Raw genomic sequence first — 5000 nt, 5'->3', positions numbered from 1 at the left:
CTGCAACGACGATACCGCCATCTATGAGACGCCAAGCCGACCAAGACATCGATGGGCCCACAGTGCCCATCTTTCGACCCCACCCACAAAGCCTGCGTCCTCTGTCGACCACAGCACCCCAACGCCAGCGCCTCTGCCGCACGAAATCGTGGACCGGCAATCACTCCACCTGCGCCCCACTCCAACCGCCCAACTCGCAACTCCAGCGGATGAACGGCGGACTTTTCCCGCAGTCGCAATGTGCAATCCACCCCTATAACATGCGTTTCATGAAGAGTTATCTCCAATATGCGACATTCCCGCTGTCCCTATACATGAGCTGCGGGCTGTACCAGTTACGAGCTAGAGACGCGACCGCGTTGCTCTCTGTACGAATGCCGATGCTGAGCGGTCAGCTAGGAGGCGCTCCATCCATGTCGGTACCGGTGAGCGTTGCACTCGCAGTCGCAAGAACGTACGGCAAGTATATTACCTGGAAGAGTCAATGACAGTCCACGCCCCCCTGCGTGGGAAGAGTCTTTCTAGGCCATGACCCACCGGAAGGGCGCAGCGTCCCCCACCCCAGACATGTGACGTCACACCATCGGTATTGACGACTAGACTGATTCCTTATAATCATTTGCCATACACCGGTGGAAGCTGCCGAGACGAGTAACTACATAGCGGGCTCGCCGTGTCACTAATGTACAGAGATACAACAGTTTCGACTGGAACCGGATTAAACGTATACACGGCGCTGATTAGTAATAGATAGAGCCATCAGAATACAGATAATGTATACAACTGTCCGTATACATGCTGAAAGACTCTGCTCACAATCACAACCACACGTCAGCCACACACCCTTATCACGCACTACTCTCTGCCTGTAACACGCACACAGACAATATGTAAGCACCAGCATGGAACAACACCCAGTGCATCCTCTCCGCCACATTAGACAATCCACACTGTCATAACCAGACTGGGAGGTCCACTCAGAAAACAGAATATCCCACCCACCCGACAACCACCATTGCTCAGCCAAGCCACCAACACCCACACATGTCCTACACAGGGGTGCACCCAACATCACAATACTGCCTCCTCTCACAGCACACAAACAATGGCAGGAATGAAAGACACAGGTCTGCCACAAGCATGGAATGAGAGCGCCGCCTGTCATGAGCCAAAGGTGCATCCTGACGTGGCAAATCAGATGATGCCGCAGGCATCCACTTACTATAATCACAATCAACAAACCGGCCGCCCCGCCCCGCCCCCCATTAAACCTTTCCTTACAACAATGTGTACCTTAACCTAACCTATATCGTACCGTAACCTAACCTATATCGTACCGTAACCTAACCTATGTCGTACCGTAACCTAACCTATGTCGTACCGTAACCTAACCTATGTCGTACCGTAACCTAACCTATGTCGTACCGTAACCTAACCTATGTCGTACCGTAACCTAACCTATGTCGTACCGTAACCTAACCTATGTCGTACCGTAACCTAACCTATGTCGTACCGTAACCTAACCTATGTCGTACCTTAACCTAACCTATGTCGTACCTTAACCTAACCTATGTCGTACCTTAACCTAACCTATGTCGTACCTTAACCTAACCTATGTCGTACCTTAACCTAACCTATGTCGTACCTTAACCTAACCTATGTCGTACCTTAACCTAACCTATGTCGTACCTTAACCTAACCTATGTCGTACCTTAACCTAACCTATGTCGTACCTTAACCTAACCTATGTCGTACCTTAACCTAACCTATGTCGTACCTTAACCTAACCTATGTCGTACCTTAACCTAACCTATGTCGTACCTTAACCTAACCTATGTCGTACCTTAACCTAACCTATGTCGTACCTTAACCTAACCTATGTCGTACCTTAACCTAACCTATGTCGTACCTTAACCTAACCTATGTCGTACCTTAACCTAACCTATGTCGTACCTTAACCTAACCTATGTCGTACCTTAACCTAACCTATGTCGTACCTTAACCTAACCTATGTCGTACCTTAACCTAACCTATTTCGTACCTTAACCTAACCTATGTCGTACCTTAACCTAACCTATGTCGTACCTTAACCTAACCTATGTCGTACCTTAACCTAACCTATGTCGTACCTTAACCTAACCTATGTCGTACCTTAACCTAACCTATGTCGTACCTTAACCTAACCTATGTCGTACCTTAACCTAACCTATGTCGTACCTTAACCTAACCTGTATTGCGCCTTAACCTAACCTGTATTGCGCCTTAACCTAACCTGTATTGCGCCTTAACGTAACCTGTATTGCGCCTTAACGTAACCTGTATTGCGCCTTAACGTAACCTGTATTGCGCCTTAACGTAACCTGTATTGCGCCTTAACGTAACCTGTATTGCGCCTTAACGTAACCTGTATTGCGCCTTAACGTAACCTGTATTGCGCCTTAACGTAACCTGTATTGCGCCTTAACGTAACCTGTATTGCGCCTTAACGTAACCTGTATTGCGCCTTAACGTAACCTGTATTGCGCCTTAACGTAACCTGTATTGCGCCTTAACGTAACCTGTATTGCGCCTTAACGTAACCTGTATTGCGCCTTAACGTAACCTGTATTGCGCCTTAACGTAACCTGTATTGCGCCTTAACGTAACCTGTATTGCGCCTTAACGTAACCTGCATTGCGCCTTAACGTAACCTGCATTGCGCCTTAACGTAACCTGTATTGCGCCTTAACGTAACCTGTATTGCGCCTTAACGTAACCTGTATTGCGCCTTAACGTAACCTGTATTGCGCCTTAACGTAACCGATATTGCGCCTTAACGTAACCTATATTGCGCCGTAACGTAACCTATATTGCGCCGTAACGTAACCCACATTGCCCCTTAACGTAACCCACATTGCCCCTTAACGTAACCCACATTGCCCCTTAACGTAACCCAACACACGTTGGGCCTTAACCCAACACACGTTGGGCCTTAACCCAACACACGTTGGGCCTTAACCCAACACACGTTGGGCCTTAACCCAACACACGTTGGGCCTTAACCCAACACACGTTGGGCCTTAACCCAACACACGTTGGGCCTTAACCCAACACACGTTGGGCCTTAACCCAACACACGTTGGGCCTTAACCCAACACACGTTGGGCCTTAACCCAACACACGTTGGGCCTTAACCCAACACACGTTGGGCCTTAACCCAACACACGTTGGGCCTTAACCTGCTCTGTAATTGTCATACGACGCGTTAAATTAGTGTAGTGTTGCCTAACTGCAACCCCCGCAATATAGTTTGCTACTCGCACTGCCCGGTCCCCAGTGTATCGCTTCATGTTAAACACCTTGCAGCTATACACTGTAATGTGGATGGCAGCAGGACGTACATGCTCAATGCCCTTTGCAGTTGTTCATTGGCATTTGCAGTTGTTCATTGGCATTCGCATGTGCGAAGCACTTAGCCTACGCTGTGGTACGGCCTGTGTCAACTGTCCGCTGATGTTGTACGTCCAAATCACACACTGTACTGCACATTGGTCCTCATGTACTGAATGATACATCGTGGTACATGTGACCGTACAACGACTGCGCCAACAACGGCGAACCATGCGGTCCAAATGTTGTGCACTCAGCTACGTGTCGTCTCCCTATAAGAGCTGGATTGCAGTGTGGTATGCCCTGGATGGCGATCAGCATGAGCCGTCTGTTGATGTAGTGGCGCGTGTTGTCAGACGTAGTCGTCTCTTCTCACACACCGTGATAGCATGGTGCACTGCGTTCCACATCTGCGACATGCGACAGAGGCCGGTTGACAGTCGTTCGCGCAATGGACATCGCATACGTACGGGGGCCACCTTCCACGTGTTCGCGAAGCGTGCACATGTTGTTGCGTGTATGTGGGCAGACATAGTGTGTCGTGACACCTGACACAGGCATGCAACAATCGTTGAATTTGCAAATGGCGATGGACGCCTACGTTTGCTGGTGACGTTATGCAAATGAACAACTGGTAAACCGTTGTGGTGCGGTTGTTCTCGCTAGAGGTGAATCAGTGATGGCGACGATCGGTTGAGCTACCAACCGGTTGTTCCAGCGATACCCACCATGCCCACGAACGTGAATGGCATCTGGGTGTGAAGCGATACGCGGCGGTGGCTGGGTGGGACCGTCCCCGGCCGGTGAGGGGGGGCCTCCCGGCGTGCTGGCCGCGCGGTGCGTGGGCGCACGCGCTACAGCCGGCTGGTGGGGGCGGCCAGTGGCAGGCGCGCCGGCCGACGGAGGCGGCAGGCGGCGCAGCTGCGCGCCGGCGCACCCTGCACGCGGCGCCGTGCGGCCAAAGTAGGTCCTCGCGGGCCCGGTGCGAAGCGCGGTGGACATCTGCAGTGTGCTGGTCCGATTGAGGACTGTGTGCGCTAAGGATGCGCCGCCGCCCGGCGCTCGGCGCCGCGACGCCGTCTGCTGCTCGGTCGCCTCTGCGGTTCTCGCAGGTGGTTTGTATCGCAGCTGTGCGGACGTGTTGGCGCGTGCGCTGTGCTGGGAGAGTTCGCTTCGGCACCCAAGTGGGGCTTTTGTCCTTCTGTGGCGCTGGCGTTGGAGCTGCCGGTCACCGTAGGTGGCGCGTGTTGTCTCCCGCCGGCAATGCCACGACAGCACGCTCCCGGGCCTCTGTCGGCAGCGGCAAGCTCAGTTGGGAGCACGGGTGGTCGCACCTAAAGCGTCTACTCGCCAAACTCCGGGCGATTGCGCCTCTCTCGAACCCGACCAAGTACTTAGGACGGCGCTGCGCGCCGCCGGGACCTGAGAGGGTTTCGAGGTGTATTGTGCAGGGGAGCTCAGCCTCCTCCTGTTTGCAGAATAATTGAGCGGACGCTTGCGTGTTCGCGCGGGCCCCCGGGACACACTCCCGGGCGGCCGGCTGCTCAGCTCTAGTTGACGCAGCTCCCTGGTTGATCCTGCCAGTAGTCATATGCTTGTCTCAAAGATTAAGCCATGCATGTCTCAGTACA

At 52.6% G+C, this 5000-nt stretch overlaps 1 non-coding gene across 1 annotated transcript in view; it reads left to right on the top strand.

The window, feature by feature from the left end:
- The first annotated feature begins 4933 nt into the window (after positions 1 to 4933).
- LOC124560190 overlaps positions 4934 to 5000 on the top strand; it is a 1910-nt gene continuing 1843 nt past the window's right edge. The window contains exon 1 of the ribosomal RNA XR_006969088.1: positions 4934 to 5000. This exon is cut by the window's right edge and continues 1843 nt beyond it. This is a non-coding gene — a ribosomal RNA (small subunit ribosomal RNA).

This window comes from Schistocerca americana, unplaced genomic scaffold, assembly GCF_021461395.2.
Source record: "Schistocerca americana isolate TAMUIC-IGC-003095 unplaced genomic scaffold, iqSchAmer2.1 HiC_scaffold_1072, whole genome shotgun sequence".
NCBI lineage: Eukaryota > Metazoa > Arthropoda > Insecta > Orthoptera > Acrididae > Schistocerca > Schistocerca americana.
Note: the sequence above shows the minus strand (reverse complement) of the source record. Positions and strands in the feature narration are given on the sequence as shown.